Raw genomic sequence first — 25,835 nt, forward strand, 5'->3', positions numbered from 1 at the left:
GCTTTTAACCATTTTACAATGCAGCTAATTTATAGATTTGTCTACGGTCTAACGGGCTCTAGGGGCGCTCTAGCAGGAAGCGCTCTCTCTCTTGCTCAGTCGCTAAGTACAAGGCCAGGTTCAGACAGACACAGGTCAATCAGCTCACACAGAAAAATCACGGACAGAGGGACTGTTTAGACGTGTTCTCTGTGTGTTAAGCTTCAAAATGCTGCGTGTTTATTACAATCCAACTTCACTGAGAAAGGAGTCTAATGAGGAACTGAATTTAGACGCATCCAAGCATAAAGATTCACGTGACGCGCAGACGTACGATATGGTGGTCTGCATTTTATAACCCAACCCAACCCGCCCTGCGATGAAGTGAGGTCTTGTGAGTTACTGCGAGAGCTGCGGGTCAGAAGACAATCCGTGCATCACTACCATGTACCATCTTTATGTGTAAATATCTCATGTTACAACGTGGACACCTGCAGCACATGGACAGGTGCTTTAATGGTACAATGGATTTTTCAATAGCTTTTACATTTTCTATTTCATTTTTTACTTTAGTTAAGATCCATACATGTTTGCATATAACAAAAGCAGAACAGAGAGATATACAGTGATTTCACAGTGATGAAAAAAATGCACTGTTGCCAGTTAACAATTTAAAACCAAATGTTCTAAGTTTTTGAATGGTGAAAAATATTCAGGATGCCTGCAACATCTCATCACGGTAAAAAACCCTGATCCATCCACTCACTGCACTGGCTTAGCTCTGCCTCTTTACTATTGATGAGAAAGTCTCCCTCCCAACTTTTCTTTACCTTTTAGCTCCCGCGGTTGTGCCACAAATCAATCAAACCTGGAGGTAAATGTCACAGCTGTCAAACAACTATGGACAAGGGCGTGGAAATGATTTGAATTTGGAAGTTTTACAGGGAGTCACCTGTATGTGTTTCACTGTAAAAGTCCATGTTCTTATATAAAGCAGTCCATAAAGCAGTGACAGAGATGACGGCAACTTTTAATATGTGGAATATAAGGACTTGAGTTGGACAAATGTTGATGGAAAGAGACAACTGGGTCAACTTTGTGAAAGTATTTAGAAAGTATTTAGAAATCCCTCAATGAACTGCCACAAGTATACTTGTTGGATTGGGATTTTCAGTTTTTTTTATTTGGATGTAAACAAACTCCAATAATCAGATCATTTTTTTATTATCTGATGTTTCTGGCCATGTAAATGTAAATATAGCCACTCAATGTAAAAAAACAAAAAAACATAGGTACTGATCAATATAAAATCTACACTATTGAAACAAGATGCTTAAAGAAAAGGGGGAGGAGAAAGGGGAAAGAATAAATAATAAAACATTGTAACCATAGTTTCATAGAGCTCTATTAATGTCAGAACTATAACTATGGCAATATTAAAGCCCCACTGTGTAAACCAAAGGAAGTAGGTATTTAAATCTTTCTAAATCGTCTCTAGCTCTCACAAACCTTTTGTATTTTTCAGGTGAGTGCTTTACAACCATTTTTCAGGCAGTTAAGTGTAAGTGGGGTGGACCACCCACGAGCAGCCAATCAGAACAATGCGTTTGGCACGTTCCAGAAATACTTTATTATTGGCTGCAGCACGCCATTGTCCCATTTTGTAACAAAGTGCTGCTTTTACAGTGTAGTCTTTTGGGGAAAACATAACATTCACTCCCCCTGAGTGATGGGGCTTGTTTCTCCACAAACAATAGTATTATTGCATTGTTTTAAAAGTGTTCTACTACAATTATTGAGGATCAAATCCTTTTCTTAGCCTCAAACTGGAGTTTTGACTTTAAGAATAATATTCTGACAAGTGAACTGATGAGAGTTGGAGAATGTTAAACTATTGTTGAGGGGAAGACGTTAGGACTGGTTCTGGAATGGGGTAGGATACATCAAATGTTGCATAGGTGCTCAAACACATTATTTTCTTACCTCAAAGAGTCTAAATGTCACATGAATAAGTTCCACAATGAACGTCCTGCCCTGCAGTCCAGCAATGTTGCCCAGAGTTTTATTGCAATTCTGTTGAATGACGTCTATGGTCTTACTGGGAAACACAGTTCAATGTTTGTTTACGCAAGTGACCCAACAACTATTCAGAGAAACTGCACTTTCTCAGTGAAAAACTACTACCGGTGATTTGTTAACAAAAAGTCTATTGTTGATGATGTTTACACGACCCAGACTGATGACTCCAGAAAAATGCCCAATGTTAAGATTTGCGTAGTGCTTTTGTCTGTTTCCTGGTGCTCTTTATTGGATGGAAAGTTGGATCGGAATCAGGCAACGGACAACTGGCCATAAAAGGAAAAAAAGCAGAGTCAAAGTATTCCAAATGGGCTCTTCATTTAAAGTTGCTTTGGAATGGCTAAAACATTTACTAGAAGTTAGATCAAAGGTTTACTCCCTAACTCTTTTTCTTGTCTTCATATATATATATATATGAAATAACACTATACAAAAGTAAAAAAAACAAGGAAATAAGAAAATATAAGAAAACACTATATAAAAGTTAAAGATGACTCAAGAAAACACTATTAAAACACACATATTCGTGATTTCTTATGGTATTAAGTTTAACCTTACAGGAAATTATTCAAACTGCTGTGAATCAATGAATAAGAAACTTTTTAGCTTCAAAACGTGCACTGAAATAGCATTAATGAGATAGGTGGGGTAAAAACTATAGTTAAAAATGTCTTGTCAATGGACCACAAAGCTAGTTTCATGAGGGTGTTTGATAGAGGCTTTGATAAGAAACAGTGTATTAAGTATTAATGAAAGCCGCCTTCATAAAAGGGAATGGCACAGATTAAACATAGTTCATGTAGTTCATTAAACGTAGTTCATGTTCATAAAATACTTACTAAAAGCCCTTTTGTTTAGTTTTTGAAAAGAAAATAAATTAGACTTTTTTTTCCACATCGCCATATAACCAAAGCAAAGTTACATAATAATACAATACATTATAAAATAGTAGAAAACTGTTTGGATTAGCAAAGATTTGCAAATTAAATTAAATAAACTTTCCTCATCTTTCCCAGTGCACTTTTGTGTGAATTGTGTGTATTTGTATTGATTTTTTAAGCCAGAACACACATAGTTTGTTTGTTGTCCTGTTTCAAGAAACCTTCACACGCTTTGCTTTGAGTTGCTCCCACGCACTAACTATAGAAACCCTGACAAACACAAAATAAAAAAGAGGAGAGAGCGTGAGACAATGAGGAGTCACTAAAGGTGCGAGTGAAGTGCAGCGTAATTCCAGCGTTGCCTGACAGTGATGTGAAGAAGCCCGAGTTACCTCCAGCTCCCTCCAGCTCCTCTGGCACACTACGGTCTGCCGCTTTGACAGGCGCTCGTTCTAAATTTAACAGACGTCCAAAAAGAAACAAATTGCCGCGGCACAAAAATGTCACCGCAAAAATCTTCAGGGAGCCAGATCAAAACACGTACAGTACATTTTGGGATAATACCGACAGATTTGAGCTTTGAGAGGAGATGCAAAAAGGATCCTGTCGACCGGCAACTTTTGGCAGATGATCTATTTTTACGAAGAAGTTATTCAGTTGTAAAGTTTCCGTACTATTACGTAAAACTTGGAGGAGGAGGCAGGGTGTAGAGGCTGTAAACAAACAAAAATAAGTATGGGGGAAAACAATATATATATATCGTTTTTTAGTGTACATTGTGAGGTTTATGTCGAACTTGCAAAGATGAAAAGATATTATACATAAGTGTTTAAGTTCTGTTGAATTATTTGTCAAAATGTAGTTTGGGCAGTGGCTCTCAACTATTTTTGGCTCGATCACCCCCAAAACTTTGTCTCATAAGCCAATATTACTTGGGTATAGTGATTTTTTAGTGAGTTTAGATCTGTTTACTCATTTTCTTGTTTTAAAAATGCAGTACTTTTGAGACTTTACTCTGCATCTCTATCTATCTATTGTTGTACGGTGTACTTTGCAAAAGTAGATCTACTGCACTTCCTTTACTCCGAAGATTAAAAACATATGCAAATCTTAAATCAGCTTTATGATGCGTTGAATATTTAAACCCTAAGACTTTATCTGCCCGTCACTTCCTGGTAATCAGTGCAAAGGCCGCACCTCACAGTAAGTACGATAAAACGCTGCGTTCGCTCAGTGTGAACAATGCAATTAATATCAAGAAAAAGACACACTTGTCATGGACTTTCACTGAGAAGAGAAGCCTTTTTGTGAACTAGTGCAGGAAAAAGATTTGTGGGAATGAGACAAGGTAAAATTGCCATGAGATTGTGCACATGAAGGAAAATGATCTGTATTTACAAAAAAAGAGGGTTAAGTGCTGTGATTTATCCTACTGAAGAAAACGCTACAATGTGTTACAATGACAATACAATATAAAAAATATGTATTGTGAGGCCAAAATTGTGAAATGAACAGCACCAATTGTGAATTATATGTCAAAATCTCTTCTTGTTTCGTTCTCGTGGATCTCGTGTCTCATTATTGTCAAAAAGCAGATTCTAATCAATACTAAAACTAGTAAACTATTGAAACTAGATATTCATATTAGCATGTATCGATACAAAAAAAACACAATAACAGAGCACAATTTGGGCTTTCCAGAAGAGTTTTAGAATGATCTTGAGCTGACTGGTTCACAAAGGACTATTATTCTCATTGCGTTAATAAAATTGGTATAGAGAATAAAGTATTTTCCTAAGATTTAAATCGAGTTTAAACTTGTTATATTGTAATAATAACACTACTCGTCTCATGTCTACAAATTGAGCGAGAGGCGTTTTATTTCTTAGGCAAAGACAGGCATTAATCATACTCATCATGTTACTAATGAGGCGAGTTCACAAATGAATACTTAAAGTGAGTAAACTCCCATTAGATATGCATTATAATACTTTACACTGAGGTGGGACTAATGCTCTTACTGTGTACACTGAAAATAATTCAAACTTCAATTCAATAAGCCGCTGACTGATCTGTTCAAGTTAAATAAGAAGCACATGTCGAAGCAGCCGTTTGGTTATTAGATTACACCAACCAACCAACCAATTTGTCAATAAACCTCTTTACTTTAGCAGTTTTAATTCACGGGCCTCTATAAGCAGCAAAGAATGCAAGCTACAGATGGCTTTTATTAGCGTTACCTGACTGCACCGTATGGCTCTGGTGCTGACAAGGAGCAGTCACATTACTCAAGTTCAAATAGTTTTAAATCACTTGGAGGAGGGTAAATCGGGAAACTCATTCATATTAGGCGAACAAAAAATGTAAAATGAATAAGACGCTGCCTCTCCAGAGCACAGCCAATATTTCTGATCTGTGGGTTTAATCTGTTTTCACCTTTTGGGAAGGTTTGTTCAGTGTGTATTCTTTCAAATGAATGGAATCCCAAATGAGATGTTTTGTAATGTTCAACTTTCTCTTACTTACTTTCTTGAATTTTACTGCTATTGAGAGAAAAAAACATTGTAAGAGTATTCACAATTACCGTACTGAGATCCAACTGTCTCACACGTAATTATTCCTCAAGTTTGTGGCCAGTTTTGCCAAATCAAACTTTCTGAATGACAAATTAAGAAAGTATACACTCAAAAATGCTTAAATTTGCTTCCAAAAAGGTCACGTTTATTGTTTTTTAGTTCTTAACACTATAGTGTGACTAGAATCATCACGATTATCGATTAACCCAATAATCTTTACGTCCCTACTCTCTAATGGCGCGTTGACCACATCAGATTTGGGACTAAACCAAACCCACAACTAAACTTAAACTAGATCAGGACTAAGCAAGGACTAGAACAGGACCAAACCAAGTCCACATCAGGACTAAAATGGGCTCAAAGTAGGAACAAATTATGATCGAGTAAGTAGCCTCTATTGTCACTTTACAGCTTTTCTTAAGTAATAATTCAATATAATCCACACAACCATTTCTTCTGTAAAAAGAGAAACTAATGTTGTTAAGACTAAACATTTTGCAAGAGTAACATAAGTCGTGCTCTAATTATGTGTTGAACAGACAGAAGCAGTGGTGGAAGAAGTTTAAAATGTACAATTAAGAGTAACAAGTAAAAGTGTTTCCGATTTAGAGAACTCTTAAGCCTTAAATGTAGTGATTTAGATACATAATTGTGCTTATTAGGTCAACTGTAGCAATTCACATCAATATATTACATTTTCACTTGATTTAATGTATATATTTCTGTTTGCTCACAGAATGTCACCAGGAACAAGCGCAAAATAAACCCTGAAACCCCAGAAAAATGAGTGAAACTACAGATTCCGACTCACAGATGAACAGATACCTAAACATTTTACTAAAGTACAGTGGCCTACTTTGATTTTTGCACTTTTTTTCCACCACTGAGCAGAAGACACAGACAGAGGCACAGGTCGCAGTCCCGGGACTCAGAGCCACAATCCTGTTACAAATCGCAGCATTAGGCCTGTCAGATTGAGCAGCTGAGGCGCTACATCTCCATTGACCCCGTACTGCCAGGGTTCTCCTCCAGGGTCAGCGCACTGCCCCCTCCACGGAGCAAAATCTACCGCCGCTCTTTTCTGGGCAGCCCAAAACACAGACAAGCGCTGCGGACCGAATGTGCGACAGCGAGTGCAACGTATGACCGTATTAAATGCCTTTCCGATCGTACGCGATGGTCAGTAATGATGGTGGACATTATAAAACAATCGTGATCATCGTAGGATCAAGATTACACGCGTTTACTGGCCGAGGATTTGCTGCAAATGCCTTTCAAAACACTCACTTTATGAACAGTTGTGGCTCCAAGCACGTGATTAAACCTGGGAAGAGCTCAAAATGCAGATCCAATTATGTTATTGTATTAACCCCGACAATTCTTATTACATATTTACAGTTCATAAAGCATCGTTCGGGCGTTACTGTATGATTTGGTTGTCCTCAGCTCCGTGTGGACATTAGTAACGTCATCGGAGCATAAGAGTGGATTTATTTATAACTGCAGAGGCTTGGAGGAAACTGAGGTGAAAATAATCAAGTGTCTATAACTGTCTAATATTAAAATAGTCAAACGCAGGGTGGAATGTATAACTTGGATAAACTGTGAAATGTCTGAAATGTCGCCCAAGTTGGATTTCTGATACGTTCCAGGGTGAATTTACAAGTTGGAAATTGGAAAATCGTACCTCTCCGGAGACCTTTGGAATGCGGCACAATAAGTCTCTTATTGGATTGGCTCTTTGTGCAAATTTTTGAATTGAATGTCTGTCCATCATGACCATTTAAATTGCTCTATTGCAAAGAATCCATGCCAAAAAAGGCAATAGTTGACACAACAGTGATGTGCCATTGATTCATCGGATCTATGTAAACACTCTACTAATAATATACAAGGCAGTCCAGACAAACATTGCCCCACTCCACCTGCATGGAGGGGAACAAAGAGGAACAAAGAAGAACAAAGAGGGACAGAAAGTAACCAAGATGAACAGAGTCGAAATGAAAAGATCAAAGAACAGAGAGGAACCAAGAGGAACAAAGAAGAACAGAAAGGAACAGAAAGGAACCAAGATGAACAGAGCGGAAATGAAAAGATCAAAGAACAGAGAGGAACCAAGAGGAACAAAGAAGAACAGAAAGGAACAGAGGAACACAGAGTGAAACAAAGACAAACAGAGAGGAACACAGAACAAAGAAGAAGAGAGAGGAAGAGGAAGAAAGAAGAACAGAGAGGAACAGAGTGGAACAAACAGGAACAAACAGGAATAGAGCCAAACAGAGAGGAAAAAAGAACAATAGAGAGGAACAAAGAAGAACAAAGAACAAGAGAGAGGAACAAAGAAGAACAAAGAACAAGAGAGAGGAACAGAGTGGAACAAACAGTAACAGAGTAAAACAGAGAGGAACAATGAAGAACAACATGGAACAGAGAGAAAGAGAGGGGGAGCGAGTGAAGAGAAGGAGAAAGGAGTCTGGACATAATTGGCATTGAAGGAGCTGCAGCACGTCCGCCCTCGTTCATAAACAAGGAGAACCTGCCAAATGTTTGTGGGCAATCTGTGCTAATGACAATGATCCATGCTGGCACAGATCCCACTAACACCTGCTTAAAGGGCCCTAATAAGACCTTTGCTGCTGTAACAAATACAATACAAATATGTCTTAACCCTTAAAAAGTAGAGCTGCAAAGACTAAAACACTCACGAAAAGACCTGTTATAACAATGACAGACATTATTCATCATAATATTATTCAATGAAAATGCAAAAACAACCAAACTTCAGATTTTCATCAATGAAGTGAATTTATTCATAAATATTCTCTACCGAAAAGCTTTCAGTCACCATATTTCAGCGACTATTTGGGTAAAAATGTTATCTAAAAAGTCAAAATAGACATGTCGACAAATTGAAAAAATAATAGCCCTTGGAGATAAAAAAAAATATTATTATTACCGTTTAGTTTCAAACAGATTATAATGTTTTTTGTCAACTCTTGAGAAAATGACAAAATTAAAGATTTCTCAATGTGATAGGTGTGTGGAGGGTCTGCTACGTGACTCCATTGAGATGTTATTGCTTCACCTTGAACATTCCACACTATGGCATTAAACTTAGACTCTAGATCGAGACGAAAAAATGTGACGACACCTGGCACATAACAGGTCAGATCTATGGAAAGGCAACCCGCTCACAGCAAGAATGTACGCCTTTTGAGATATTTCTGAGCAATAAGAAGTACAGGTATTGGAATAAACATTACATTATGGGAAAGCAGGTACATCTCCATGGAGACAAGTACCGGTGGGTTGTTTATCCTCCCAACAGTCACATTTTGTAGCATTTTTTGTGTGACTACTAACGATTCTGTGCGCATTCAACCGTTTTCAAGCAGTTTTGAGTATTCCACATAAATGATATTTTTTCAACCTGTCGGAGCCTTTTGCCCAGAGGGAGGATGGATCGTGTAAACATATCAAAGATCTCAAACAGGTGTCGATTGGATCATCAAGAGGCTTTTAGCACTTTTGAAATGGCTCTTTTCAACTCCATGTTCATGTTTTAAAACCAAATTTCACACGCTGTACTGTATTGATTATAAAAAGGTGCAAATGTGAGTATGTTTTTCCCAAGCAGTGCAGTACATGTCAGTTCTACAGTAAATTGGCTATGGATTTGCAGGGAGATTTACATATAGGTATCGAGACTATCAGTGAGATAAAAATACTATATTACTTTCAAAGACTGACTAACACTGGGGTTAGACTGTGAGAGGTATTTCAATGGATTCTGACTGGTTAAATCAATAACACACATGGTCAAACCTCACAGTTAGAAGTGGTGTTTTATTTATTCATTTGGTTATTTCATTATAACGATAACTTAAGACAATATTTTACTTGGAACAACAGAAAATGGCAGTAAAGAGTCGATGCCTGTCCAGGCTGATGGTACAATGCACATAAATTACATTTGCAAGTACCACTTCACAATGGAACAAAAAAAAATAAGGAGGAGTAACAGAAATAGAAGTATTATATGGTTTTCAGACACAGATGAGGTTCAAAGGCAGAAGCAGTAATGATATCAGCTTTGATCTCTAGTGATTACTGTACAATCTGAGCAGAGCAAAGATTGTTACGCTCCGTATGCTGAAACAAGAGGCTGAGCAAATCCTCAATATGGAAATAACGTATTGAATCTTATAGAAAATGAGTCCAATGATTCCTGTCTGGATGGGTGTCAATAGCACTGCGCTACGCCACATGAAGTCACAGAGAAAGACTAGTTTGGGTAATGGGAATGAAACAGGCTTCTTATTCTTATAATGATCTGCTTTCAGGCTGCCTCAGACGAACAGCGGCCAGTGAAGGAGGAAGTACTCATACAGGAGCAAAAATGTACTCAAGAAAAAGTATTACATATTGAAGTACATGTTGAAAATGTTGAGTATGTAAAATCTTGCGCAGATTTTTGATAACTCTTCTATTATCAACTATTAAAGAGTGAAATTATGTGAATTGTGCTGATTTTTTTTTTTTTTTTTTAAGTCAGTTAAAGTCTATTTTTGTTTGCTCAAAGTTAGAAGTTGAACTAAAAGCTTTTAGGCATGATGTCATCATGAGTTCACTAAAATAACCCCTCAAACCATATGGAAAGTTACAGATATCTGCTCTCAAATGTAGAGAAGTAAAATAGTATTCAGTACAGTACAAGTACAGTATTTTTACTTTTGTATTTTGTTACTTTCCATCACTGGCAGCCAAAGATGAACTAAACACAACTTTTGAGAATGGGTCAAAACACCTTTTTCTCACTTAAATATTGGGATAATATTAATAGGGCTGTAGACAATAAGTAATTTAGTCGATTAATTGGTCAATGGTGTCTTCATCAACCACATTGTTTATTAGTCAATTAGTTATTTATTTAAATGATATAATATGGAGTTAGCTGAGTAGCTGAGGTTTAAGTGTTTAATCCATGTTTCAATGAATATGCTGTTGCACATAGTCTTATAGCCAAAAACGTCTTTAGTCGACCACAGTTCTAAACGTTAAGTTTGTACCTGATGTTTCCTGTCCTCAAACTATGACAAACACAAGTGGCTACTTTTAAACGGTTCGCAGCAGTCCAGAGCTATTCCTCACTTCTTTAACTCGTGAGTAAATCGTGTTTCACAACATTAACAAAGTGGTGTTTTTGTTGTTTTCATCAGCAGTAGCAGATTTGCCTTTACTATTTCTCCATAACTTGCTCAAGCCTAAATATATTGAGAAATATTGAGAAAGGAGCAGTAGTCTTTCTCAGATTAAGTGGAAAGATGTTATCAATATTATTTTCCTGAACAGAAGAAGTACAGGAAGGCTCATTTGCATCACTTTGATCATGTGTCAGACGCTACATCCCAAATGGAAGTGCACACAAACAAAAAAGTCCTCATTAGTGTGAAGAACAGAGTGCATCCCTCTGAAGATTTGTCCGTGTGAATGTGACGCAGTGGTGCCCGTGCCCTTGTTACCCCACAGAGGTGACGTGTTTTTAGGGTGAAATCCTTTGAGCCCTGGCAGACACAGATATGATGCTGGGAGAGAGGAAAGATGAGAAGAGAAGAGCAAAGAGAGGGAGGAGGTGAACTCAGGCTGTGTGTGATCTCACGGGACGTCCCACTGACTAACAATGAGACACCCCTCTTATCAACTGAATATTGCATGCATTCAAACACAAGGAACTATTCAAATGCACACAAAAGCAACACCAGTTTGAACGCACACCCACGCGCCAAATAAATGTTTAATTCAAAAGTGCGTTTAATTTTGGAATAATGAACTTCTGCAACACACAGTGGCTTTCATTTTAATCTTACTATATGTGGTGGTAAATTAAGATGAGTTAAATATGTTTTTTATGGAATTTTAATTACATTTGTTCACTTTCAAAGGATGTTCTTGTTCTAGCCCATCAGATTGCACTATTAAACCTGTGACCTTTCGATTATTCAAACTAAAGCACACACAATCTCATCACACAGTGTGGCAAAGCAAATAACAGGCCATTTGAAATTTTATAAATCTCAATGGTTTTTTGTGTGGGATTTCTTTTCTTCCATTATTTTCAAAAGCTGTTTAACCTTTACTTTGATTTGACCTCGGACTAGATGAAATTCTGATTCTGAATACCTCTAAAGAATTAAAATGTGGTGCAGCTGCAAAACTTTTCAACTTTGAAAAGGACAAAATGTTTTAAAAGAATAATAATGTTAAACATATTTTGAACTTGATTTTGAGCAGCTGCAGTATCTGTTTATCAAATGCATTAAATACTTTTTACTCTATGTTTCTGCATCGTGGGAAATCTTGGCAACAATTAAGTGCTGACATAAAGCCAATAGCATTAGTGAAAGACAGAGGACAATCTGTTTTGAATTATTTATTTGTTCCACACATTAAAGGTGGAATGGACGATTTTTTGGCCCAACTCTTGAGTCTCATTTCCTCGTGGCGTGGACAGCCGATTAGTCCTGCCACGTATCAATCATAGAACTCACCTACTGCTCACCTGCAGCCTCGTTCTGGCTCGTCCCCAGGAGATCAGCACGTTTCTGCGTGTCTAAGCGCATGGATCTATCATAATATAGTTCCCTCAGACAGTTCGAGCTGGCTCAGAAGAGATGGAAATCTACGGGAGACGAGAGATGCGATGCGATCCGTCGCGCTAATAATCAAACGCACCTCTAGCCGCGATGCTCTTGTGCAGGTCCGCACGGGGGGAGTGCACATATTCCCAATTAAATTTCATACTCTATTCCTATATCCGAGAAACTGGTCTTATTCAGGCCGCGGGGTCAAAGCGGCCAGAGCGACCAGAGCGGCCAGAACTTTTTGGCGGCCGACACGGCACAGCAACCAATCAGAGATTACGCTCCAATGACGTATCTTTGTATTTCACTACCCGGAAGAAGGACCAAAACAAACCCTGCAATGATCAAAAAACATCCAGACGTAGATCTTGGACGAAATAATGATATTCACTCAACTCTGCTCACCTCTGAAGTATATGTTGGTCCCAGACAAGACCCAGAGCCGATCGCCTCCGTTTTTGGACTTTGCAAAGTAAATAAACCAAAGCCACTTTCTCCCCCTGTTCTGCCATCGCACCAAGAGAACAACAACACGGGGAAACACAACGACTGCTCCACTGGGCATGTGCCTCAGACGCAGCGCTGTGAACGCACTATAATGTACAAGTCATTTGAAACGCTGGATTCCTTGCAAGAATTCAAGTATTTGACAAGCAAAGATATGTTTTTCAGGGTCAAGCCATAACTTTTAGAACAGTGTAACCATTTGATGGAAAAGGATAACCAAAGTTCCTCTTTGTTTGTTCGACACATTATTGTCACTGTAGCCTTCAACTTATACATCTTAATGGCGATGCCATTCGAGGCAAAATGAAATGTAAGGTTACTGCAATGAACAAGCCAATAGTCTGAAAGGAATTTAAAGAAAGGTTTGTTAAGAATTATCCAACACATTTGTAGAGAAACATTCCACTGTTAGTTTGGCTCAGGGGCCATGCAGTTCGCTCACAGGAAGAAAAGCTAATGAAAAAACTATTGATTTGTCCGCTGTATCCCGAGAGATGAAGGAAGTAACACAGATACTTCCGAACTTTGTTTCCCTCTGTCTGTGTGATTCCCGGACACTGTTCACGGGCCAATGAGGTCGAACAGAAACTAAAGCAGGACTCTATGGTGGAGCAGCAGAGTTTAGCAGGCTTTAGCAGGACAATTACACGACGACAATGAAGGTGGGACAGAGGAGGCAGCGATCCCTGGAGCAAGTCTGGGTTTTTGTCTGTATGTCCTTATTGTTGTTTAGTTTATCTATCTTTATTTGTTGCTGTCTGTTTATTTTGTGCAGGAATACTAACATTCCAATACTAAAGAAAAACTTAATACCATTTTCAATACCACAAAGGAAAAGAAAACCTTTTTTTTAAAGAATATAAGACATGAATTATTAGTGCTGAACATATAACACCCAGCACATTTATCATCTCTACATTCTAATCAAAATGTTATTGCAATATTGTAATTTTGGACAGAGAATAATAATTGTTTCTTCAGTTTTTGCCATGGATCAAAACTTTTTCAATACTAGTTTTAGTATCAATTATCTGGGTGTCTTTTTTCTTCAAACAACTCTACAATTGTGCTGTAATCCATCTTATCTCAATGATTGAAAATAAAACATATTTTAGGTAACAGACTTACCATTGTAGAAAGATATAGTTTAGTGGACTGTCATTATAACTCGCTGCAGCTTTCTGACACGTCTGGTCCTGTACAGAGATGATTGACATGTGGAGCCCGCCCCCTCTCTGTGGGGTCCTGTTAGAGCAAGGGGCCACGCTGTGGGCTCAGACTGCAGTTCAGTGAAGGGAGAAATGTCTCCCGCCACCAATCAAACTAAATCAGCCAGAGTCTGCACAGCCAGAGCGTGTGAAGCCAGGCCCGTCTCCTCCTCGGTGACACTGGTGTGGTTAAAATCACTGTGTAATAGATGTGTCATACCCCATTTAACAAGCCAAGGCTTTTTACTATGTTTGAGTGCTGTATAATGATGACTGTACAATCATCTAAACTAGGAGTAAACCACAATTAAACAAGAGCAAATCCAAGTCTAGCACTTAAATGTTTTTTGATACCGGGTTTTGAAAAGTGTAGCGGTACCAGGACAGCGAGACCGTCAGGACTAAAACAATTATCTAAGTTGTGAATGACATTGAACAAAACCAGGTCTACAAGGTAAGCTGGAACAAAACAGTTCCAGTGTTATTCATCAAAAGAACTGTATGACCATTAGTGCACTTGGCATTGAGGGTTTTACACAGATAACGCTATGCCATTCACTTAACCCGAGGACCCTGCTCCCAGAACACCTCTGCATGTGACGTGGATCAAGCAGTGGAATGTAGTGAGTCACACATTGGTTTTGAGGACTCGGTGCTGTTCAGAGGAAAATCCGCACATATGTATAATTTCTACTAAACACACTAAACTGAGGCCTGTGGGGAGGAGTGTATTACTTTCCATCATTTGATAGAAACGAGAATAAATTACGGCACATTTGTACAAATATGAAGTCTGAAGTTTGGAGCAGCGACTGTGACTGAATACAAAGAAGGACCTGGAAATGAATTAAATTCAAACTGTCAGGTAACTTAGTTGGATTTGTTTATCACCACATGCATCAGGTGCGCTCCAGCGGGAAAAGCAGGGCTGAAGTGTGCCGCACTGAGACATCTGATTTCAGACCGGACGTGTGCCTCAGCATGTCCACATCTCCACATAAAGAAGAGCACTTACTCAGCAAAACTTTCTAGCCAAACAATGATATAAAGGCTAATTATTGCTATACGTAACTGTTTTTTCTACTGCATGATCCCACATTATATTAAGCACCAAAAATATAAAATGAGCCGTGTTTGATTCTGGTCACAACCCCACAAACTTCATGCAGACTAACATAGAAACATAGAAAATAAAAATTCAGTCCTGCATCTCTAACAGTGGAATCTTGCTATTTAAAAAAATGCATTGCAGGGGTCAGAGGGTCATCACTTCAAACACAACTACAGCTCACCCAATCTAACGTGGGAGAGCTCTCTGACACTGAAACACTTGAAGGCTCTTGAGTTCCTTTGTGTTGTTATTTCACAGTATTGCGCTCTGCCGCCGGGTGTATAGTACTTACACAGTCTGAGCAGTGCACTGTGGGAAATGCCAGAGACTGAATCCACAACAAGAGCTCTGGATGTGCGCTGCTGTAAACACATGTAACACACAAAGTAACAGCAGTACAACAACCTGAGTAAATATGATTGGCCAGTATGAATCTCGATGTACTTTTTATATACTGTGTGTACCTTTATTCACTTTATGAGTTACTTGTGACCCTGGCAGTGGCTTGTATATTAGGAAGTTAGAACTTTTCGCCAAATACAAGGTTGGTTAGTCAATATTAGAATTATTGTTATCTTGAGCCAAAGACTGCATGTGACAATCTTCATTCATTTTTCAGATTTGTGCTAATATTTACTGAAATATTAAAAGCTAAATATTTTGAATCAAAAGACTTTTCTTCTTTTCCTTTGGCAAATAGTGCATGAAACTGAATGGATTTGATTGTGTTTCAAGGTTGTAACTAGGAGAAAAATATGGATATAAATATAATAAAAATAGTACTTTTTAAGACACAATTTTTTTATTTTTTTATATGTTTTTGTTTGTCAATACATAATGTGCTTTGATTCATTTTTCTTTGTATCTAGTATGTCCACAAAAGGAAGTAAGAAGTTTAAACCTGGTTCCATCCATTTCTCAGATTTAAATGTGCCAAATATGTGTCTCTTATTTTTTAATATAAAAACACAATATGATATAATATGTAATAGCTAACATTCGTCTTACATTTATGCAGGCCAAGTAAACTACAAACGTTTCAGAATGATACATCTAAGTTTTAACAAAGCAAATAACACAGAACTTGACAAAGAGAGAGACAATAATGGCAAAAGACATTAAAAAAGGAGAAAGCACATGACTTGCTTAATAAGACAAGACAAATCATAGTAGGCATGTCTCTGTAAGTCTGCCTCAATGTAGCTTATAAGTAATCACCACCATGAAGTACGGTATGCAACTAAACGTAAAGCTCATTTGAACCAATTGTTTTACACTGCAAGTTATTCAGAATGCTCTCCCACTCGACCTGGAATAAAAGGTTAAGGTAGACTTTATCGTCCTCGTACGGGAAATAATGTCCTCTGCACTTGCTCCAGCCTTCAATAATAAACAGTTTTCTCAAGTAACACAATTCGCATCTATAGAACAGCGTGTATCCACATCTACAAGTGAATCTGTCATCATTCTTCTACATAAAACCTGTACAAGCGAGAGAACAGAGAGAAGTGGCGCTGTAGGTTACATGTGGGAGGAACAGCCTACTGTCAGAGGTCTTCTTTTAGCATTAGCTGTTGCCTAATCTCCCGTCACCTCCTGCAACACATCTGCCCCGCTTCGCCCGAGAAAAGGGGGCCGAGTCGAGGAATTATTAAAATCATGGTAAAAATTTGTATCGCCAAAATGTTCTCTCATTTCCATAACTTCAAAAACCTCCCTCAATAATGCATGAGCCTGCAACGTCGAATATCTCTGTTGCTCTGTTTATGTGAAGAGAGTGGCATCCAGAGAGCGAGGAAGTGAGGGAGAGAGGAAGTGAGGGAGAGAGGGAGAGAGGGAGAGAGGGAGAGAGGGAGAGAGGGAGAGAGGGAGAGAGGGAGAGGCCTGATTGCAGTAAACACTTCTCCTCTCTTAGGGACATCCTGATCTCTAGCGTTTTCAAAGAGCCCTGTGTCTTATCGAGGAGGAAGACCAGTCAAACCAATTAACATTCCGAGCAGAGCCTCTCCAGTCTAAAGAGGCTGCACTCCTCTTCCTTCCTCTGTGCCAAAGCTGTGCACTTTAATCATGTGACAATAAGACAGAAATCTAAATACAGTCAACAATTGTTCCTTTTCATGACTTATCCGTGGCCTTTAAATAGATTTGCGTGAATGTAAACTGTTGTGCTCTAAGCCAATTATGAAACCCCCGGTGTGTACACTTGTATTTAACATTGAAGTAGTTCTTGGGTGTTTTCAGTGTCTTATGCAGGTTTTCAAGTTTCAGTGTTGTTCCACAAACAAAGTTGAACTTGATTTCGATACTAATGAAAATACTTAATGCTTGATACCACCATAATAATAAAGGCAACACAGTGTAAAATAATAATAATTGTTTCTAGTTCTATAAAAGAGCAAGACAATTCTAAAACCATCCAGGAAAAGTCAGTATTTCAGTACTCATTTTAGTATTAATAATTAGTATCTTTATTATTTTTCCCCTCCATCCCTTTTTGGGAAATGTATAGGAGTTTTGTTTATAAGCGATCTTCTATTGAGAGTGTTTTTCAAACTTCCTACAAGTGATCTGTTCTTTTCCTCTGTATCTACCTCTGTATCTACCTGCGTTGCAACAATGAAATTTCCCCATGTGTGGACAATAAAGGATTATCTTATCTTATCTATGCTCTCTAGTGTCTACTATTTAAACTGCTGAGCAACAATGTATTTTTGGTCGGACAGGAGTGTCTTGTTTACCTGCTTTACATGTTTGGGCTTCACAGGATGGTGTAGGCGTCCTGTCAGCCAGAAGGGGAAGCTATGCCCCGTCTGACGTCTGCTCCAGGACTGCATCCCATGTGTGATATGGCTCCCTCATTACGAGTTAGGCTCCATGAACCTTGTTTGCGGATCTCTGATCCAGGGGTGGTATTTGTGGCTTTCAGCCCCGATGAACCTGGCAACATTCCAGTCTATGATGTGATTTTGTCTCCTGCAGTGGTGGGATATGGCTGCATTCAGGCTTTCTTGTTCTGCTTTTTCTTTTACTGCTCTTGTTTGTCTGTTAGCTGTTTTGTTTCCACATTCTTTCTGACTCGTTCTTCTGTGTTCCACATGGTCTTCCTGTTTCCCCTACTAATGTTTATTTGCATGATAGACATGGAATCCCACACATATTACGTTGCATTTGTGTTATGGCTGGGTTCTATTCTTTAGCCTGACTAGAAGCTGTCTGAATGTGGTTTGACTGATGTGTTAATGTTGTGTTTCCTCATGGCCCCCTGTATGCAGTCTGTAAAAGCAACAAATACCACAGCTGGATCAGCGAGGCCATTGAGATCCGCAAACCAGGTCCAGGGAGCATAAATCATAATGCAGGAGCCTGCACTTTATCAAACTCATGGGATACAGTCTGGAGAAGACGTCAGACAGTAGCAAACTTCCTCTCGTGTTTGGCAAAACCATGTCAGCAGCCTACAAGACCCGTCACTACACCGCCCTGAGATGCTTCCGAGTAAGGCTATTGGAAGTAGCTGAAACATGTAAAACAGGTAAACAAAACTCTCTTGTTTGAGCAAAATAAATTGTTGCTTAATAGGAACCTTCTTGAAACGGGGCAAAAGTGCCAATACTCTTCTGAATAATGAAGAGAAAACCCTTCAGTACAGGCACCTACTTTCATATGCTAGTGACATCCAAACTGGCTATCCATGCTGCATTTGTGTATCCCCCCCGATCCATTCGCTTGTTTTTCCTGTTGCTGTGTCACTGGTGCGCGTGTGCGGCCCCCATCAGAGGGCCGTGAGGCGTGAAGGGCAGCCTCCCGTTTCCAGCGGCGCACAGGAGATCCCAGGATTAATCACGCTCCAAGCTCTTCTGCCTCTGCCACCCTCCACAGCGCCGCGCCTGTGCATCCCAATACAGCATCGGCAGCATGGGCAATACAATACCCACACAACAAACGCAGCTAAAGACTGGAAAAACCCACTGGCGTTAAGTCTTTTAATAGCCTTATGGCTTTAGAGTCGCTCCAGAATGGTTATTAATCAGCAGCTGTCACTCCATAAGTTGGGTATTTGTCACTGTATCCTTTGATTTATGAATATGTGCTCTGCGATTTATAACAAAAGTCAATACATTTAAAGAGATTTATGTTGTTGCTTTGCCATTACTTTGGAGCAGTGGATCAGTAAAGTAAAAGTACTGCACTTGAGTAACATTTTTAGCTTTCTGAACTTTAGTTTAATTTTTCATTTTTACATTTGAGAGTAGATATACAGGTATGTATATCTGCCAATAGATGAGCCTCTAACTCAATTCCTGATGTGGGAAACGCCTGACTGATGTGAAGTGGTGTGCCACTACTGCACTGGAGACTTCATGAAGGTCAACAATGCCTGAAAGCCCACAATAGACAAGGCTTTGTACTTGTGTGTGAAAGTGAAAGTCAAATTACAGTACAAAGATGAGAAGATTTTGTTAAAAAAAATAAGTTATGAGTTTTTCCCCCTTTTTTTTAGAAAAGGATAATAAAATAAATAGTATCAACACTCTTTGACTGGCTGGAGGAGAAGAACCAATCACAAGTCAGATAAGGTGGTGGGATATGTTTGTCTTTTTAGCAATAACAATAATTCAAGCCTGGCAGTTTATTTATTCAAACAGTAATAACTATGAGAAAATACAGACTTGTGGACATGTTGAACTGCGCCACATATGCCATATAAAGACTTTCCATACTTAGCCTATACACCGCGTGAAGAAGCATTTTCCCTAGTGTTTAGAGAGATTTGCGGCTTTGTCAAACACGGCAGACAGCAATCCTCTTGGGTGATGTTACACTTTGTGGCCATTTAATAAATCGCCCACACAGCACATCCGCTGAAGCACACACTCGCTCCAAGTTGCTCCAAACAATGTAATTATTACTGAGAGTGGCTAACATGGTAAACATGGCTCAACACTTGAACACCATTGTGCTGGAGCGCGTTGGACCCATTGCGTTTGAAAGTGGTAAACGGTATTTATGATGGCAGATGGAGTGTTCCGTAAATATGGAGATCTAAGCCAATAAAGTTTGTTATGAGGATCCTTGATAGAAGAGTTTCATGCCAATTTTACCTTTTACACAATATGGTCTGCTGCTGTGTTTTGCTACTTTGCTAATTAAATCATGGGCAGTGGTGGAAAAGTCATTTTATTCAAGTCAGTTTCCAAGACGAAACGATTTAGTATTAAATTGGAAGATACTCATGGGTTTTAGCCTATTCCCTGTTGAATGCATTTTTAAAGACTTTTGACCATTCAAACAATGTTATTATTAAAACTCACTCGTCCATACAAGAATGAATAATAACACACACAAAAACAAGACAAAAAATGTCAAGTAAGTCCAGTATATGAACTGAATACATTACAATACATACAACACTCACACAGACACACAATATTAACTTATATTCATGCAAAGCAAGAGCAATGGCATTATGGGTAATCTTTAACAAGGTTCTGAATTGTTTAAAAGGAAGATTGTCTTTAGCTAGACTGTGTGTCTTGTTCCACAAACAAAGAGCTAATGGACTAAAAGCCTTTTTTCCCACTTCAATGTTGACACAGTGTGACTGAAGCAGCAAGGGCTCTGAAAAGCAGCAAACGGTAAGGTATCAGTGAGGGTTTATGTGTAAATAAAAGGCAAGGAAGGAAGACAGGAACATTAATACTGCTATAATAGGATCCATTTGCATCAGCACCGTTCACAGTTGTTAATCTCCCTCCTCTCACGCTGCTCCTGAAGTTGGCTCGTTCAATAAGTTACAAAACACTTCCATCTTAGCGTCAGACACAATGAACAATTAAAGAAACACATGAGGGTCACATTAGGTCTTCACACGTGATAATGAATCACGCTGAGCATAAAGCTGCACTGACAGTCAACTATAATTGGTCCCTTGCCAGAGAATTAATATGCAGTCTATTACAATGGCATTTCTTCCGAAGGCTCCCGGGAGTTAATTAAACCAAAGCCATTTTGGAGGAGTGCGGACTTAAGGAGGGGACGACCTTGACAGACGAGGAGGTGCTCTCAGATGGATCACCGCGCGGTTCCTCTGCCATTCGACTTGAACCCTTTTGACTTGTTTGGAGGAAGGAACCTGCGGTGACCAGGACATTATCAAGTGTGGGTCAGCTGTCGACGTTTAGCTGGGAAATGTCAAGATAAGGGCGGAATTTTGCTGCGGCTTTGGCTCAGCAGTTAAATATTTCCTTAATTGAAAGTCAGTTGGAATAGTCTTTGGATAGACCTGGAAAAGACTCTAACCTTTTCTTAGCTGGTGTGAAAAGTTTAAGAGCCACTGCAATAAATTATAGACCAATGCAGTTTGCTAGACTGTGTAACATTTGTGCTGTAAATGGTAAACCGGTACATACATTCACCAAACTTTGCAGTACAATGTCTGTTGGCTCCTCTGTGATCAAACAAGTCATAAGCATCAAGATAACACTCTACTGCAATGTCCTAAAAATAAGTTTCAATTAGGCCTAGGAGGACGGGAGGGCTAATACATTTAAGCTGCAAAAGTATCGATAAGAGACCATTAAAATACAGTTTCATAAGAGTAGTAGCATTACAATACCTAATTGTGAGGTACACTAAAAGTCCAGGAACAAAAAACGGATTATTATGACGAATTGGGCTCCATGTGGTTGTTCCCTCTAGTGCATAAGTCCAGTAGATAATGTAGCATGTATGGGCAGTTCTTCATTCATTTTTCGGTCACCAAAAGAGTCCAACAAACCCTCCAAATAAAGCCTGAATTAGGCTGAATTTCAGGCGCTGTTTGACAAAGGATCCCCCCCATGACCGTTCCAGAAAGTTGATCGACTCAGTGACTCCTGGTTGAACTTTATCCCCCTGAAGAAGTGCCCCAGACTTGACCTCTCCAAATGCCAATCTGCTGCTAGTAACATTTCACAGACGGCCACATCAATTTGCGTAAAGATGACGATGCCAGAAACACGAGATTGAAAGAACGGAGTCGATATTTTGGATAGCTAAAAGTTCAGTGCGAGTTATGAAACGTGGTCATGCTCATTTCCGTTAGTGGAGCTACTGTACTGTGTCAGGTGAGTTAATCCTTTGTCCCAGTGCTCTCTGTTCCATCTGGCTTTCTTCAAATTTATTTCCACGTTATAAATCTTCCCCTTTATGTGCTTTATGTCTTTTCATATTTCAGCAAGGACCAGTTGAGACTCACAGATGCTGGTTGAGATTCAGCGATGCGAGTCTAACGATTAACTGCTCCCACGAGAACGTCCAAAAACAGTAGCTCAACGACAATGAATTAAAAAAAAGAACAAGGCCTGGAGTCGACGTCGCCTTCGCCAGCCAGGACTATTCAAATCACCGTAGTCCTCAGCTTCCAGGAGCAAGATCAAGACCAGTAGCGGAAAAACATGGAAATCACGTGGAAACTTTGTGCTCTCCTAAATCTGTGGCGAAAGAAGTTGTCTCGTCAAAGTGACCAAAGTTGTTTTTTCTACCCTTTTGGTGAGCGCATGTGGATTTCTCTGCTTGAATACAAAGCCACTATTCTCACGGACAGGTTCAACTCCAGTTTACAGCTCCTAGGCAACTGACATCAAGGCAGGAATAGCTAAATGAAAGCACAAATCTACTGTACGAAAAAGAAAGTGAGGAAAAACAACACAGACACGGTGTGAAAACCAAGGACACTTTTTTTAAACCTGAGATATCGGCAGTGGAGATTCTAGCATGTGCATAAATCATTCACTTTGGGCTTGTATTCAGAAACGCCTTAAGGGAGAAAGTTGTGTTAAAGGGTTTCCTGTCCTTATGATTTGACTTTGTTTGGTGGGATAGTATTTGATGTTACTTTTAAAACCTTGCCGTTTGTAAAGAAGAACTGAATAAAAGTTGAGCATTGCAGGAAGTAGATAGTTCTGTCACCAGTTAGACACATTCCATTGAAAAGGCAAAAACAGTTTGCAAACAACTGACACATTTTTCTGAGAGTTTAGATAATAATTTAACAACATAAAGGCTTTTGAGTAAATTATATGGATTTTGGCCCTTGTTTAGAGTATGGTTGCTAGATAACAGTTGTGGGTTTACTCCTTCTAATCACATCAGCTTCTCACGTCCAACCAGGAAGTGCAATTATAGACATCACCAAAATAGTCAAACTAGGGAAAATAGGCAAAACACGCAGAAGAGCTTTTGTGCTTTTGTCTGCTATACAGTTCTAATTTACAACAACTATGGATCATTTGGACATTTTAAATTGCATTATTGATCTAAAACAACTTTATTTACTTCCAGGTTGCTGGCTCCTTTAAAGGCACGTGGTGTTTTGAGAGCTCACCATTTCCAGCAGCAGTTTTGTTTTTCATTTGTGTCCGAACGGCTACACTGCGCTGCCCAATCCCACGTGTGTCACAAAATGGTCTTAATATGGTCAAAAGCTGATTTTGCATACTATGAATATAATAATGTTCACTATGTTATAGTGACATGTGTAATCAACCTGTTGTATGCACTAAATAATAGAAAATGTATTGCTTGTAAACAACCTATGGACAGCAATAAAACATAAGACAGTTGTAGCAGTACTATTACTACTATTAGCAACTATTATACTAATACTACTACTCTTGTAACTACTATTATTGATACTAATACTCCTACTGTTACTTCTTAAATGTACAATTCAACAAGATTGTTACTGTCAAAACAAACCCTGTAGACTCTGATCTAACAAACGTTCTGAACTATACAAACGTTAAAAAAATATATAGAAAGTGGTGTTCAAATAAGGATCTGATGCATTATACAGATTCCTCAAGAATCATAGTGAGAATGACTTGATTTTTAAGTCTTAATTTTCAAAACAGCGTCCAGACTACTACCCTTAAATCCTTTTCTACCATGAAACACTCCTGGACGAATGAGGCATTAAATTGATTCCTCAATAATAGATGCATTTGTTCATACTCCGCATGTCAAGTCTCTTTTCTTCTTAAATCCGTAGTTGGGAGTGTTTGGGGGGAAATGCTCTTACTTTTGGTTGTGGCGATAATCCCATAAAAAAGTCGGCGCAGGTGACATACATCAGACCACAGCCATGACACTAGACCAGCTGCACCTAAAACAGAAAAACAAAGCAAATGGTGAGATATGTTCAAGCCTCGACCTCAAATCTATGCGCTCGTGTTCCACCAGCATACAGAAAAATATTGATTTTTAAAAAGGCATCTCATATATCGGATGAGATTTGGAAGAAAAATCCTTCTAGTGAACCCAGCGCAGGCAGAAACACGGCAGCTAGTCATCCAATATTAACAGATTCACACAGCAGAGAGCAGCACGGGAACTTTGCAAGGGATTTTTAAATAATGGTCTGATTGGTGGGGGGAAATGTCATGAATGTGAATGAAAAATAAGATGAACCTCAATAACTAAAGGCTGATGAAAAAACTTTCTCTCAAACATAACACATATATTAGTCAAGTCGCAGGAAGTCGCTGAACTGGATGAATGATAGCTTAGAATGGTTCCTTAAGGCAGCGTGAGGCTTTCACGCTACAGTTTTGTCAGTGGTTGAGACCATGACAAGATTCGTACCGAATGGAGAAAGGATTTCAAGCTGAGCTCTCAACTCTTCAACCCGCTCTTTGCCCAGAATGGAATTTGTCAGATACGGAAGGTTTTCTGTGGCTTTCTACCACAAACCACAGAAATTAGATGGCAACATTGGTAAAACTCAAGTGGTTACAAATTAAAAATTAATTAATATATATGTGAATGTCTGTTGTGTGTCTGCTTAAAGTGACTATGACAGAATAACAACGCCCTGAATAATTTACGTGTGAAATCGGAGATGATCTTGGGTCTCCTTCATATTAAACTTGATAATAAACTGTGACGTATGTTTTACAACAATAGCAATTACCTCAAAAAAGTACCACATAAATCAAATCTGTTATTCAACATTTGTATAACATTTACAAGTCTTTAGTTTATGGTTTAGCACTAGCCCTATTGTTTACATATGAATACGCAAATGTATTAAGAAAAAACAAACGTCAAATTCTAGCTTTTGCAGCATGAAAAAACAGCGAGGCATGTTCCGATTCATTGGCGGAAACACAAACCAAAAACACCTTTCAATGAACAGCAAATCATTTTCTTTGAAAACATAAAATGCAAAAGTCCCCTGAGATTTGCAACTGAGCAATGACAGTAGCGTGCCCTCGAACGCTGCTGCTGCTGCTTTTACGTGCCTCCATTACAGATCCGGGAGCCTCTGTGCTGTTGTTACTCTTCTAAAATGTCAAATTATCATTGTTTCATCCAAAGATCCTAATGACTTAAAAATCAAAAAAACAAAACAAAGGTTAACTACAGTGTGAAAAGCCAGGAGTGAGAGATTGGAGACGCCACATTTCTTTAGAAAGCGCACAGAGCGGAAAGCCAGCACAGGTGATTAACAGAAGAGGTGTTTTTAAAGTGCACACGGTGGACGTTTTAGGAGTAAGCAGTGTGAGATTAACTGAATATGATTGTTTTAATTGTTCTGATTTCTGTGTTTGCTTGTTTTTAATTTGTTTTTGATTATGCGCTAGATGAGGTCAGCTAACGTTATATACTTCTACATGGAGACAAGCGGGTGATGCCAGGCCATTTTACAGGTCAGCTCTGTGGAGATGGGAGCCTGCAAATATATTTAGCGAAAAAAGCATCCGTAAAAGTGTATAAAGTCAAGATAAGTTAGGATAATGCCATAATGTGTAACAAGTGAGTAGCAGAAAAAGTTATAATGTACTTTTCAATGACTGCAGTAAGAATTCTTG

General features: G+C 38.8%; 1 protein-coding gene across 8 annotated transcripts in view; it reads right to left on the minus strand.

Annotated features, from left to right (window-relative positions):
* arvcfb (ARVCF delta catenin family member b) overlaps positions 1-25,835 on the minus strand; it is a 243,346-nt gene that overhangs the window by 172,413 nt on the left and 45,098 nt on the right. For all 8 annotated transcript variants that reach the window (XM_072433079.1, XM_072433076.1, XM_072433080.1 and 5 more), the window contains exon 2: positions 24,044-24,127. The gene's annotated coding sequence lies outside the window, so the exon portion shown is untranslated. The remainder of the gene's footprint in view (positions 1-24,043; positions 24,128-25,835) is intronic.

The sequence above is a fragment of the Eucyclogobius newberryi genome, unplaced genomic scaffold (assembly GCF_026437365.1).
Source record: "Eucyclogobius newberryi isolate DKJ021-1_F unplaced genomic scaffold, fEucNew1.0.hap1 SCAF_6, whole genome shotgun sequence".
Classification (NCBI taxonomy): Eukaryota; Metazoa; Chordata; class Actinopteri; order Gobiiformes; family Gobiidae; genus Eucyclogobius; species Eucyclogobius newberryi.